General features: G+C 41.6%; 1 pseudogene across 1 annotated transcript; it reads left to right on the top strand.

Annotated features, from left to right (window-relative positions):
- The first annotated feature begins 11,935 nt into the window (after positions 1-11,935).
- LOC309976292 (non-histone chromosomal protein HMG-14-like) lies at positions 11,936-12,466 on the top strand (annotated as a pseudogene). The gene has a single exon. The product of its transcript is annotated as a non-histone chromosomal protein HMG-14-like (transcript).
- The last annotated feature ends 2,760 nt before the right edge of the window (positions 12,467-15,226 follow it).

Below are 15,226 nucleotides of genomic sequence, written 5' to 3'. Positions count from 1 at the left end.
GCTGCGATCATGCAGGGACAGACGGAGCTGCCTGGACCAGCGAGGGGATGAAAGAAGTGAAGGGAGCAGAGGACACGGTGACGACAGAATGTGGGGGAGGGAGAGAAGTGCAGGTCCAGACGACGTGCAGGTTTGTGGCCTCGGAGCCGTGATGAGAAAGCCCCAGGGAGAAACAGGTTTGGCCAAGATGATAAAATCCCACCTGGCCAACAATGTGGCCCCTCCGCCTTTACCCTGGGCGCGCTGCGTGTAGTTTCCCACTGGGCTTTTGTCACTTAATTTCCAAACTGCTCCAAGATCCTCACGATCGCTGCTCATGCTTAGGGCATAAGAAATGTGCAGTAGGTCTGCGCTCCCGTTTACATAACCACCTGCCCCTGCCCGGTGACTGAGCCTGTTTCCAATCCTGACGGTAACCAGGATCGTGGTCCTTCCTGAGACTTCCTGGCATCTTGGACGTGGAGCCCCTGAGCAGCCCCATGGTGGGGGGAAAGCACTTCGGAGTTTGGAGGCTTTTTTAATCTTAGAACTCTTTCATAGTTTAACTGTGTGTGTTGTATTTGGTTACATAAATAATATGTAAAAGATTCAGACAATCCAGAACAGAACATGAAGTCCCTTCACCATTACCTCCCCTGCCCAGCTCCCAGCGCCTCCCTGCAAGTAACCATCATCAACCAACAGGCGGCTTCCTTCCAGACCCCTTTCAAGGCCTTTACACTCTTACGCTCGTCCTTTGTTTTTACCAAATAATACATCTTGTGGGAGAGTCAGAGATCTAGCTACCGTGTTTTCTTTTTTTAACAGCTGCACAGTTTTTCTAATATGGTGGTATTATATTTTATTGAATATTTTATTTTGTTTATTTTATTTACTCACCTTCTCTGAGGGTTTGGGCCGTTTACTAATTTTCACAACGCTTTCATGAATGTCGCTGGACTTATATTCGGGCTCACAGGCAAGAATTTCTGTCCAGCAGATTCCTGGAAATGGAATTGCTGGATCAAAGGGCAGGTACACTTAAAATTTTCATAGCTTCTTCCAAATTATCCTTCCCAAATGTGCCATTTTCTTAAAAAAAAAAATTCCTTTGGTTACAAAAAGTAATTCATGTTCTTGCAAAACGTGTACAGAATACAAATAAGACCAGAAAAGAAATTTTAACACACTCATAATTCCATCACCCAGGAATAACAGCTATTAACATATAATTTAGTTATTTGAGCTTTTTACTGTATCTCACAAAGATCTTTTCAAGTCATTAAAGCGTCTTCTCTGGTGACTTTCTAGGTTGTTAATGTGGTTTAGGGACAAGACGAGGAAATCTTGTGTGGAAGGAGGGAAACTAAAAAGAAATTTTTTTTTTTTTTTTTTTTTTTTTGCAGTACGCGGGCCTCTCACTGTTGTGGCCTCTCCCGTTGCGGAGCACAGGCTCCGGACGCGCAGGCTCAGCGGCCATGGCTCACGGGCCCAGCCGCTCCGCGGCATGTGGGATCTTCCCGGACCGGGGCACGAACCCGTGTCCTCTGCATTGGCAGGCAGACTCTCAACCACTGCGCCACCAGGGAAGCCCTAAAAAGAAATTTTTTAAAGACTGTGCTAAACAGTTGATAACCCATGTGCAGGATACGTTCACCTGAACTACGTATGTAGAAGAATTATTCTACAACGCTGGTCCTTGGATGTCTCTGAGAATCTGATAAAGCTGCCTCCTTCCCAGCAATGTGTATGATCACACAATTTACATATAATTTCAGGGGTTCATGTCCCTTGTCCCCCACCAGAAAAAATTCATTGTCTACAGCATCATTTTAAATGGTTGCATTGAATGCCTCAGGGTGGCTGAAGTACAGCTCATGTAACCCATAGGGCGTTAAGAATATGGACTCGAGGCAGACACACCCCATCAAATCCTGGCTCGACTGCGTGCTCTTCAGTCCCTCTGCCTGTTCCCTCACTTGTAAAATCCAGACAATAATAGGTGGGTTATAGGGTGGTCGGGAGTTTAAAGCTTTCATGTGCGTAACATGTTTAAAACAGGGTCTGGCACATGGTAAGTGCTCATTAAATGTCAGCTCTTATTATTTCCAGTGTTTGGCTTTTATAACATTTCTAACTCTATTTTTGCACACTTCTGTGATGACTTCCCGGGGATAAATTCCTAGATGTCGAATAGCTGCGTGTAAGCATTAGCGTATTTATAAGATTTTGGATACATAACGCAAAACTCCTCTATAAAGATTCAGATTCAATCATTATCTAGGACTGAGTTTCCAGTGGTGAACAGATGGATGAAAATCCATGCCTTGGTGGAGTTTACATCAGAAAAGGGGTAGACCGTGAACAAAATAACAACGTGACCTATTAGAAGGTGACAAGTGCTGTGGAGAGAAATGAAGCAGGGCTGGGGTGGGAGGGCTGGGATGGGGTGGCGGTTGAGGTTCTGAAGGGACCTGAAGGAGGCAGGGAAACGGGAGGACCATGTTCCAGGCCGAGGGGACAGGTATGAGGGCTTGGGGGCAGGGACGTGCAGGGTGTGCCTGAGGGGAATCCAGGAGGAGAGGAGGACAGAGCCGGGAGGCGGCAGGGACACTTCACGGAGGGCCCGCAGGCTGAATCAAACTACACTTTGGGAGCAGTTTTAATTCTGTCCAACGATCAGTCTAGGAAGGATGAAGTAGGTGTTCAAGGGGACAATTGGAATGAACTGAAATTATGTCTTCCTTGTTTCAGTCTATGCTTAAGGGCACTAAAAGGAAAAGACAGCTCTCAACGTTTCTCCAAGAAAATCAGAGGTTCCTTGTTTTCTGAGTAAAGCATGTGAATGTCTCGCCTACTCAAGTCCAGTCTTTTTTCTTTTTTTTCTTCCTAGAACAGTAAGAACCAAGAACAAAATGAAAGACACAAGCTTGTTTTGTTTGTTCCTGGGCCGTGTTCCCGGGACAGCCTGTTTGCCAGGTGTGTGATTCTCAGATGATGTTTATCAAGGGAACTTAGGTCTACAAGTGTGAGATGACATTGCCCAGGGTCGAGGGTCCCTGGGCCCCAAGCCTCACCCCCTCCTGTCTTCCCTGCACCCCGCAGCCACGAAGCATCAGCCCCAGAGACACATGCAGGGGGCAGAAAGGCCAGCTCAGAGGTTGCAGTTCAGGGCAAAGAAGTAGCAAACCACATGTTCATCTTGGGGACACCATGGCGGAGATAAGTGACCTGGAATTTCTACCCACTTCCTCCAACCGCAGAACCTCTGCTTCAAATAAACCAGGAAGTTCTGGGGGCTTGGGAAGGACCAGACTTTGATCTGAAATGGTTAGAAATGAGGGGAGACGAATGGGTGTGGAAGTGAGGCTGGTGGGTGTGGGTGTTGCCATATGGGGTCAAAGCTGAGCCCTGACAGGACGCTTGCCCCTCCTGTTTGGGTGTCATCTACACCTTTACAGGCGCTCCCATTGGTGACTCGGCTGGTCGACAATATGTCATTGATCGCCTACTGCGTACACTAGGCACAGGGCCGGTGCCACAGGAGAGGTTATAAAGAATCGTACCCGGAGGAGCTGCCAGTTCCCGCCGGGGAGGGAGGGACACTTTGCTCCACTTGTTGGCTAAGTGCCCCGCAAGCCTTGCCTGCTCCAAGTTAACACCAATCAGCTGATGTTTCTTTGTCTCCCCTCTCTCCCTTCCTTCCCTCCCTTCTTTCTGTTTTGCAGGTGGTACAGTTTTGTCATTATGAGATGGGGTTAGACATAAGAGATAACTTCTCCTAATAACGGTACCTCAGTTTAATTTTTTAGCCAACTTCAAGCAAGTTTAAATGCTCATTGAAAAGGTAAAACTATATAAAAACAACCAAAGAAGAAGGGCAAACCTTCACCGCTTTTACTTCCTGCTCTTCCTCTCCCGAGATACCCACTGTTAACATATCAGTATTTATTTTCCAGCTTAGACCCTTTTTTCCCTGTACACACCTATTTCTGCATACAGTTTTTATACAGAAAGAGAGTATAAACTCTTGTTTAATTCACTTCTGTACTTCCAGCTTCAGGAACATGATAGACACTGAAAATATTTGTTAAACAAATGAATTAAGAATTTCCGAAATTTGACCTTCTCATTTAAAAATGCACCATGGACGGCCTTCCATGTCATCCAGTTCATTCTTTCTATGGCTGCGTAGTATTCTATAGAACGTCTGCACGGTTGTTCAACCACAACCCTATTGTCAGACATGGGCTTACCCCTGCTTTCAGTATTGAAGCCCTTGCGCCTACCCCCTCCCACACTCACGTATTTCTCTAGGCAACTGCAGTAAACAGAGTAATGGCTTCCCAAAGATGCCGGCGTCCTAGTCCTCAGAGCCTGTGAATTTGTTTCCTTCCATGGCAAAAGGACTTGCAGGTGTGATTAAGCTGAGGCTCTTGAGACAGAGAAAGCCTTCTGGATTATCAGCTGTGTCCAATATAAGGCACCTTATAAAAAAGGAGGCAGGAGACTCACGGTCGGGTGTGGTGATGTACGGAGGAAGCAGGGGGAAAGCAGGAGCTGTGCTGACAGAGCAGAGTTTGGGGTGACGCCATTGCTGGAAGGCGTCATAAGCCAAAGAACGCGGACAGCCTCCAGGAGCTGGAAAAGGCAAAGAAATGGACTCTCCTCTAGAGCCTCCAGAAGGAATGCAGCCCTGCCGGCCCATTTTGGACTTCTGACCTCCAGAACTGTGAGATAATCAATTTTGGGGGTTTTTTTTCTAATTTTTTTTTATAGTGATAAAAATTTTATAGTGATAAAATTTACTGTCTTAACCATTTTTAAGTATACCGTTCAGTGGCATTAAATATATGCATAATGTTTCATCAACACCATCTATCTCCATAACTTTTCATCTTGTAAAAGAGAAATTCTGTACCTATTAAACAATAACTCGCCATTGCCCCCTCCCCTCTGCCCCGGCAACCAACCTTCTACTTTCTGTCTCTGATTTGGACCACTCTAAATGTCTCATATAGTGGAATCATATGGTATTTGTCTTTTTGTGGCTGGCACATTTCACTTAGTATAATGTTCTTAAGATTCATGCATATTGTAGCATATGTCAGAATTTCCTTCTTTTTAAAGGCTGAATAATACTCCATTTTATGGTGGTGGATTTCTAGGCAGAACTGAGACAGGCATTCTTAGCTGAGACGCCAAGAGGTGGTTAAAACAGTATGAGAACATCAAGGTAGCTGATTCCAAGCAGAAAAAACAGCTGACAGTGTAGCGATGTATTTGAATCTGCTGTAATTCAGATTTTCCACAGGCCGTGGGCTGGGTGAGAGACCTCGTTGACAATTTTATCAAACTTGTGATGTTTAAATTCAACAAAACGTTTACCTAACAGATTTCAGAAGGAAATTAAATCTGTTTTTGTTTCACTTTTCTATTTTTAAAAAATATAAATGGGCTAAATGAAAGCTGATTTGATGTAGAATACTAAAGTGTGTAAATATGTTGGGGTCTAAAGCCCGTGGAGACACAAACAGGTGTGAGAAGTTCCATGCTCTTAATGATCAAAAATGGGTGTGTAAAATCCTAGAGAAGCTTTAATTAAACAGTTCAAAAAAGGTAGCTCCTTTCTACAGGTGTTTTGCAGATTTTGATAGTTGTAGATTCTTTTTTGCTGTGTTGTAAAACAAAAAAGTTAACTTTTAAACCAGAAAATTTTGTTTACCCATTCATTTGTCAGTGACCACTTCGGTTACTTCTACGTTTTAGCCATTGTCAGTAACGCTGCTATAAGCATTGGAGTACTAATACCTCTTTAAGATCCTCCTCTCAGCTCTTTTGGGTATATATCTAGAAGTGGAATTCCTGGATCATATGGTAATTCTATCTTAAATTTTTTGAGGAACCTTTATACTGTTTTCAACAGCAGCTGTATCAGTTTGGTTTTTTTTAATTTATTTTATTTTTGGCTGCGTTGGGTCTTCATTGCTGCACTCAGGCTTTCTCTAGTTGCGGTGAGCGGGGCTATTCTTCCTTGCAGCGCATGGGCTTCTCATTGCGGTGGCTTCTGTTCTGGAGCACGGGCACTAGGCTTCAGTAGTTGTGGCATGCTGGTTCAGCAGTTGTGGCTCGTGGGCTCTAGAGCGCAGGCTCAGTAGTTGTGGCGCACGGGCTTAGTTGCTCCGCGGCATGTGGGATCTTCCCAGACCAGGGCTCGAACCCTTGTCTCCTGCACTGGCAGGCTGATTCTTAACCACTGTGCCACCAGGGAAGTCCCTGTACCAGTTTTTAGTATTCGCATCAGCAGTGCTCAAGGGTTCCAATTTCTCCACATCCTCACCAACACTTGTTTTCTGGGGTTTTTTTGTTGTATGTTTGTTTGTTTTTAGTAGTAGCCATTCTAATGTGTGTGAGGTGATATATCATTGTAGTTTTGATTAGCATTTCCCTAATGATTAGTGATACTGAGCATCTTTTCATGTGCTTATTGGCCATGCGTATATCCTCTTTGGAGAAATACCTATTCAAGTTCCTTTGCCCATTTTTTTTTAATTTTTAAAATTTTTATACAATTTTAAAAGTTACACTAGATTTATTGTTATTATAAAATATTGGCTATATTCCCTGCGTTGTACAATACATCCCTGTAGCCTATCTTACACCCAATAGTTTGTACCTCCCACTCGCCCACCCCTATATTGCCACTTCCCTCTTCTCTCTCCCCACTGGTAAACCACTGGTTTGTTGTATTTTTTAAGATTCCACATATAAGTGATATCATACAGTGTTTGTCTTTCTAACTTATTTCACTTATCATAATGCCCTCCAACTCCATCCATGTTGCTGCAAATGGCAAAATTTCGTTCTTTTTTATGGTTGAGCAGTATTCCATTGTGTGTGTGTGTGTGTATCACATCTTCTTTATCTATTCATCTGTTGATGGACACTTAGGTTGCTTCCATATCTTGCAATTGTAAATAATGCTGCTGTGAACATTGGGGTGCACGTATCTTTCTGAATTAGTGTTTTTGGGTTTTTTTTAATATATATATACCGGGAGTGGAATTGCTGGGTCATATGGTAGTTCTGTTTTTAGTTTTGTGAGAAACAGCCATACTGTCTTCCATAGTGGCTGCACCAATTTACATTCCCCCCAACAGTGTACAGGGGTTCCCTTTTCTCCACACCCTTGCCAACATTTATAGTTCATGTTCTTTTTAATGATAGCCAACCTGACAGGTGTGAGGTGATAACTCATTGTGGTTTTGATTTGCATTTCCCTGATTAGTGATGTTGAGCATCTTTTCATGGGCCTGTTGGTCATATGCATTCCCTCTTTGGAAATATGTCTCTTCAGTTCTTCTGTGCATTTTTAAATTGGGTTGTTTGTTTTATCAATGTTGAGTTGTATGAGCTGTTTATATATATGATGGATATTAATCCTTTATCAGTCATATAACTTGCAAATATTTTCTCCCATTCAGTAGGTTGTCTTGTGGGGTTTTTTGTTGTTGTTGTTGTTGTCTTTGCGGTACGAGGGCCTCTCACTGTTGTGGCCTCTCCTGTTGCAGAGCACAGGCTCCGGATGCGCAGGCTCAGCGGCCATGGCTCACAGGCCCAGCCGCTCCGCGTCATGTGGGATCTTCCCAGACCGGGGCACGAACCCGTGTCCCCTGCATCGGCAGGCAGACTCTCAACCACTGCGCCACCAGGGAGGCCCCAGATTGTCTTGTATTGTTGATGGTTTCCTTTGCTGTGCAAGAGCTTTTAAGTTGAATTAGGTCCCATTTGTTTATTTTTGCTTTTTACTTTAAACCCTTATATATATGATTAGCAAATATTTTCTTCCATTCTGCAGGTTACCTTTTTACCCTGTTGATATTATCTTTTGATGCACGAAATTTTTAATATTCATGAAGTCCAGTCTATCTTTTTTGTTTTGTTGCCTATACCTTTGGTGTCATATTCAAGAAATCATTGCCAAATTCAGTGTCATGAAGCTTTTTTTCCTGTGTTCTTCTACGGGTTGTATAGTTTTGGGTCTTACATTTAGGTCCTGATCCATTTTGAGTTAAGTTTTATACTTGGCACTAGGTAAGGGTCCAGCTTCATTCTTTTCTGTGTGGATATCCAGTTTTCCCAGCACTATTTTTTTTTTTCCCCCCCGGGTACGCGGGCCTCTCACTGTTGTGGCCTCTCCCATTGCGGAGCACAGGCTCCGGACGCGCAGGCTCAGCGGCCATGGGCTCACGGGCGCAGCCGCTCCGCAGTCAGATTCTTAACCACTGCGCCACCAGGGAAGTCCCCTATTCTTTAATCTTTATTTCCTTCCTTCTGCTAGCTTTGGGTTTAGTTTGTTCTTTTTCAAGTTCCTTAACTTGTAAAGTTCTTAATTTGAGATCTGTTTTTTTTAATGTGTTTATAGCTGTGCATTTTCCCCTTAGGACTGCTTTTGCTACATTATAGTTTTGGTATGTTGCATTTTTGTTTTCATTAAAACTAAGGAGTTTCTAATTCACCTTGTGATTTCTTCTTTGATCCATTGGTTGTTTAAGAGTGTGTTGTTCAATTTCAATATATCTGTGGATTTTCCAGTTTGCCTTCTGTCACTGATTGCCCACCTTATCTCATTGTGGTCAGAGAAAATATGATAGTTATCTTTTTAAATCTGTCGACACTTAATTTTTTGGCCTCACATATGGTCTAACCTGGAAAATACCCGTGTGCACATAAGAATGCGTATGCTTTTGGTGGTGGGTAGAGTGTGCCGTGTCTGTTACATATAGTTGGTTTGTTGTATCTATTTCCTTACTTCTGTCTGCTTGCTCTATCCATTATTTCTCTCTTCAATTCTGTCAATTTTTGCTTTATTTATTCAGTTGTGTGTCATTAGAAATGTGTTTATAATATTACAGCAAGAGGATGTATCAAATTTCTATTAATACATAATGTCCTACTTTGTCTCTTGTAAACTTTTTGATTTAAAATCTGTTTTGTCCAGTGTTAGTACAGCCACCCCTGCTCTCTTTCGGTTACTGTTTGCATGGAATATCTTTTTCCATTCTTTCACTTTTGATCTATTTGTGCCTTTTGATCTAAAGTGAGTCTCTTGTGGATAGCATATAGTTGGACTGTGTTTTTTAAACCATTTTGCCAGTCTTTCTTCTGGGGAGTTTAATCCATTTACAGTTAAGAGTAGTTACTGGGAAGGAGAGACTTCTGTCATCTTGTTTTCTATACATTTTACGGCTTTGTTTCTCACTCCTGCCTTACAGTACTGTCTTCCTTAGTGTTTAGTTGACTTTTTTTGTTTTGGTAGTGAAATGTTTAAATTCCTTTCTCATTCCTTTTTGTTTATATTCTATAGCTATTTTCTTTGTGGGTACCATGGGGATTACAGTTAACATACTAAAGTTATAGCACTCTTATTTGAATTTATACCAGCTTAACTTCAGTAATATACAAGAACTCTGCTCCTTTACAGCTCCATCCCCACCCCTTGCTGCTGTTATCACAGAATTACACCTTTATACATTGTGTGCCCCAGAATAATGTAAACTAATAATGATTTTTAATGCATTAGTCTCAAGTCATTTAGAAAACAAAGTGGAATTATAAGGCATTGTTACAATAATGTTAGCTTTTATAATTGCTTGTTTATGTCCCTTTATTGGGGTCTTTGTTTCTTCATACGGCTTTTTCAGTTGAATCTTTTTCTTTCTGTTTCTCAGTCTTGATTATTTCCATTGTCCTATCTTCAAGTTCACTGATTCTTATGCCTGTTCAAATTTGCCTTTGAATCCCTCTAGTTAATTTTTCATTTCAGTTATTATACTTTTCAGCTCCAGAATTTCTCTTTGGCTTCTTTTTAGGTTTTATGTCTCATGATTGATGTTTCCATTTTTGTTCATACATTTTCCTGACTTCTTCCAAATCTTCCTTAAGTTCTTTGAGCGTCTTTAAGACAGTTGTTTTAAAAGTTGTTTTGTCTGCTGTATTTGCCATCAAGTCTTTTTCAGGGATAGTTCCTGTTGGTTTTATTTATTTTTTTCTTTGAATGGGCCATACTTTTCTGTTTATTTGTATGCCTTATGATTTTTTTGGAAAAAATTTGAATATATGGATTAAATAATGTGGTAATTATGGAGACCAGATTCTCCCTCTTACCCAGAGTTTGCTGGGTTTTGTTACTGCTTTGTTTAATAGCGTTTTTTTGTTTGTTTGCTTCCCATTGCTGTAGGCTATCTATGTGACAAGGATCAGCTGAGGTATAGTTTAAAGTCTTGGGTCTTTTCAGAGCCTTTCCTTGGGCATGCACGATCACTTGCTAACTTCCCCCATATATGCAGTTGTTTTGCATGTCTGATGGTTAATTTTGTGTCAGTTTGCCTGGGCTAAGGAATGCCCAGATAGCTGGTAAAAAATTATTTCTGGGTATGTTTGTGAGGGTGTTTTCAGAAGAGATTAGCAAAGAGATTAGAAGACAATCAGTACACTGAGTGAAAAAGATCTGCCTTCACCAATGTGGGCAGGCCTCATCCCATGCATCAAGGGTCTGAATAGAACAAAAAGGCGGAGGAAGGGCAAATTATCTCCCTCTTTTCAAGCTGGGAGGTCCATCTTCTGCTGCCCTCAGAGATATCAGAGCTCCTGTTTCTTGCACTAGCAGCCCCTCACCCCCTGGTTCACAGGCCTTCAGCATTTTACTGAATTATGCCCATGGCCTTCCTGATTCTCCAGACTGCAGATCATGTGACTTCTCAGCCTCTGTAACATGAGCTGACTCCTATAATAAATTTCATATAGATATACATAGAGAGGGAGATATCTATATAGAGATATCAATCTACATATATCATATTGGTTCCCTTTCTCTGGAGAACCCTAATACAGTATCCTTGTCTTTAATGTTTGGCTCTAAAAAGGAGGAAAAAGAGAAAAATGAAGAGGGCAGTAAAGGGCACCCACCCTTTAAATCCCCTGGAAGTCACTTCAGCTGGAGGTGGAGGGGCAGCAACAATCTAATCAGAAGCAGCAATGGGCAGTCAGAGCATAGATCGCCAACATTTGCAGCACAGGGTCCTCTTTTGCCCAACCGGGCTCCCACAAGCTGTATGCAAACAGCTGCCCACCATGGGAATGGGGGGATGGGTAACTGCTATGCTCAGAGCTGAAACTGACCAAAATGAAGCACAGTTTACCTGTCCAAGCCTTCCCCTGGAAGTTGCAATCCTTCAATAGACTCCAGAGTTCCAAAATACTTACATGAGACAGATTCTGCCAGTACAATTGTTGTCTCGGGGGCGGGGGGAGATAGATTGCTGATGCTTCCCATCCAACTATCTTTCCAGAATCCTTTCAATCTGTGTTTTTTGAAACCACCTAGTTCATAGTAATTTGTTATAGCAGCAGTAGAAAATTAATTCAGCAAGAGACCTAGAAATTTCTAGTTCAAAGTATAAACTCATTTTCTCAATTCATTTATTGTCTCTCATATAGACATGGTTGCCATCCTGGTCACTGCCCTCCTGACAATTCCCAATGTGCCCATGTTACTCTCAAAATGTCAATCCCACAATGACCCACTGCTCTAGACCCTGCCCACTGGTACAGAGTAAGCATTTTGTTCGATTTGATCAGCGTGTCTGGGAATCTCGCATTAAGCTGTGCTCATTAAGCTAGAAATGAACCGAACACCTAAATCTACCTCAGTCCCATCTCTTCTGTCCTGTTCTTGTGTCATTGGTTTGTTTTGACCTTGGGGCAGGACTTTATCCTTTCTAAACTTAATGTTGTCTAAACAGTGAAATAATAGCATCTCCAGCATCAAGCTCGACTAGTTGTTGCCATTTCAATTCCTTGTGCTTTCGGAGAATAGAAAGAGCAGGTAGATTTGGCCCCTTAACCTGGGAGGAAGCTAATAGAGACATTATAAATAGAGTAGGTAAAAGCCACCATGTCAAAACTGGCTCAGCTTCAGGGCTTTACATGCCTAAGGTGTTGGGGGTGGGCTCCCAATCCGGTTCCATCCGGTTCTCCCCCCCGCCGCGGGTCCCCCCAGCTCGGGCGGCGAGAGGAGCGGCAGCGGCCAGGCAGCTCGGCTTCGAGAAGGCTCTCGGTGCGCCGCGGCCCGCAGGCACCGGGCACGCGCCCGCCCCGCCGCCGCGATGCCAAGAGGAAGGTCAGCTCCGCCGAGGGGGCGGCGAAAGAGGAGCCCAAGAGGAGATGGGCGAGGTTGTCCGGGCGAGGTTGTCCGCTAAACCGCCTCCTGCAAAAGTGGAAACGAAGCCAAAAAAAGGCGGCAGGAAAGGATAAATCTTCAGACAAAAAAGTGCAAACAAAAGGAGAAAGGGGAGCAAAGGGAAAACAGGCTGAAGTGACTAACCAAGAGACTAAAGAAGACTTAGCTGCAGAAGATGGAGAAACTAAAAACGAGAAGAGCCCAGCTTCTGATGAAGCAGGAGAGAAAGAAGCCAAATCTGATTAATATCACACACCTGGTCCTATCAGTGGTCCCTGTCTCCTTTCTTGTACAATCCAGAGGAATATCAACTATTTCGTAAATGCAAGTTTTTTAGTAGCTCTAGAAACATAAAAAGGAGGGAATCCCACCTCATCCCAGTTTTTAAGTGTAAATGCTTTTTTTAAGAGGTGAAATCATTTGGTGGTTGTTTATTTTTTGGTACAACCAGAAAATAGTGGGATATTGAATATGCGAGGCTTTGTCTTGTGTGTCAGCTTAACATTCCACAGATGGAGGGTAGCTTTTATAGCCTATAATACAAAGCGTACTAAATGGCAGTTTGGAGTCAGTTGTGCATTTAATGTCTTAAACCCTTTACATTACTTCTCTTCCCATGTTACTTTTGGTAGAATTGTTTCCTAAAGCAAACCACTCACCCCTTGATCTTGGCTCTCCTGGGCAGAGTTTTGTGCACTCTGTAACATCTTTGGTCGTGGTAGTCCAGTTCTCGTAACTGTTAATGTGCTGTGAACGACTGACAATTTGAGTATGTAGTGTATATGATATTGTGAATTAGTGGGACTTACGATGTAACAGCCTATCAATATTTGAAGATATTGGTACTTGATATCCTGTGAAGGAAATTTTGCCTTCAAATTTTAAGCTGGAAAGTCCCTGGAATAACTGTTCAGAAAAGAATCACAGCTACGTGACTTTTTAGATTTTTGGAATGTATGTTGAGAATTGTGTACAAATTGAAATGTGTGTGTACTGATCCTCAAAACAATCAGTAAAATCTCAATTATGAAAAAAAATACCTAAGATATGATTTATAGGGGAAAACTTCACCAAAGAGCCCAGCTCAAAGCAGGGACTGAATTTTTTTTTTTTTGGTCGTATATGGCCTTTATTATGTTGAAGTAGGTTCCCTCTGTGCCCACTTTCTGGAGAGTTTTTATCATAAATGGTGTTGAATTTTGTCAAAAGCTTTTTCTGCATCTATTGAGGTGATCATACGGTTTTTATTCTTCGATCTGTTAATATGGTGTATCACATTGATTGATTTGTGTATATTGAAGAATCCTTGCATTCCTGGGATAAACCCCACTTGATCATGGTGTATGATCCTTTTAATGTGCTGTTGGATTCTGTTTGCTAGTATTTTGTTGAGGATTTTTGCATCTATATTCATCAGTGATATTGGTCTGTAATTTTCTCCTTTTGTAGTATCTTTGTCTGGTTTTGGTATCAGGGTGATGGTGGCCTCGTATAATGAGTTTGGGAGTGTTCCTTCCTCTGCAATATTTTGGAAGAGTTTGAGAAGGATGGGTGTTAGCTCTTCTCTAAATGTTTGATAGAATTCACCTGTGAGGCCATCTGGTCCTGGACTTTTGTTTGTTGGAAGATTTTTAATCACAGTTTCAATTTCAGTGCTTGTGATTGGCCTGTTCATATTTTCTATTTCTTCCTGGTTCAGTCTTGGAAGGTTATACCTTTCTAAGAATTTGTCCATTTCTTCCAGGTTGTCCATTTTATTGGCATAGAGTTGGCTTGTAGTAAGTAGTCTCTTAGGATGCTTTGTGTTTCTGCAGTGTCTGTTGTAACTTCTCCTTTTTCATTTCTAATTTTATTGAATTGAGTCCTCTCCCTCTTTTTCTTGATGAGTCTGGCTAATGGTTTATCAATTTTGTTTATCTTCTCAAAGAACCAGCTCTTAGTTTTATTGATCTTTGCTATTGTTTTCTTTGTTTCTATTCCATTTATTTCTGCTCTGATCTTTATGATTTCTTTCCTTCTGCTAACTTTGGGTTTTGTTTGTTTTTCTTTCTCTAGTTCCTTTAGGTGTACGGTTAGATTGTTTATTTGAGATTTTTCTTGTTTCTTGAGGTAGGCTCGTATAGCTATAAACTTCCCTCTTAGAACTGCTTTGGTGCATCCCATAGGTTTTGGATCGTCATGTTTTCATTGTCATTTGTCTCTAGGTATTTTTTGATTTCCTCTTTGATTTCTTCAGTGATCTCTTGGTTATTTAGTAACGTATTGTTTAGCCTCCATGTGTTTGTGTTTTTTATATTTTTTTCCCTGTAATTGATTTCTAATCTCATAGTATTGTGGTCAGAAAAGATGCTTGATATGATTTCAATTTTCTTAAATTTACTGAGGCTTGATTTGTGACCCAAGATGTGATCTCTCCTGGAGAATGTTCCGTGCGCACTTGAGAAGAAAGTGTAATCTATCTGGTTTTGGATGGAATGTCCTATAAATATCAATTAAATCTATCTGGTCTATTGTGTCATTTAAAGCTTCTGTTTCTTTATTTATTTTCATTTTGGATGATCTGTCCATTGGTGTAAGTGAGGTGTTAAAGTCCCCCACTATTATTGTGTTACTGTCGATTTCCTCTTTTAGAGCTGTTAGCAGTTGCCTTATGTATTGAGGTTCTCCTATGTTGGGTGCATATATATTTATAATTGTTATATCTTATTCTCGGATTGATCCCTTGATCATTATGTAGTGTCCTTCCTTGTCTCTTGTAACATTCTTTATTTTAAAGTCTATTTTATCTGATATGAATATTGCTACTCCAGCTTTCTTTTGATTTCATTTGCATGGAATATCTTTTTCCATCCCCTCACTTTCAGTCTGTATGTGTCCCTAGGTCTGAAGTGGGTCTCCTGTAGACAGCATATATATAGGTGTTGTTTTTGTATCCATTCAGCCAGCCTTTGTCTTTTGGTTGGAGCATTTAATCCATTCACGTTTAAGGTAATTATCAATAATGTA

Source organism: Leucopleurus acutus, assembly GCF_964270905.1.
Source record: "Leucopleurus acutus genome assembly, chromosome: 20".
Classification (NCBI taxonomy): domain Eukaryota; kingdom Metazoa; phylum Chordata; class Mammalia; order Artiodactyla; family Delphinidae; genus Leucopleurus; species Leucopleurus acutus.
This window is presented reverse-complemented; position numbering and strand designations above follow the sequence as displayed.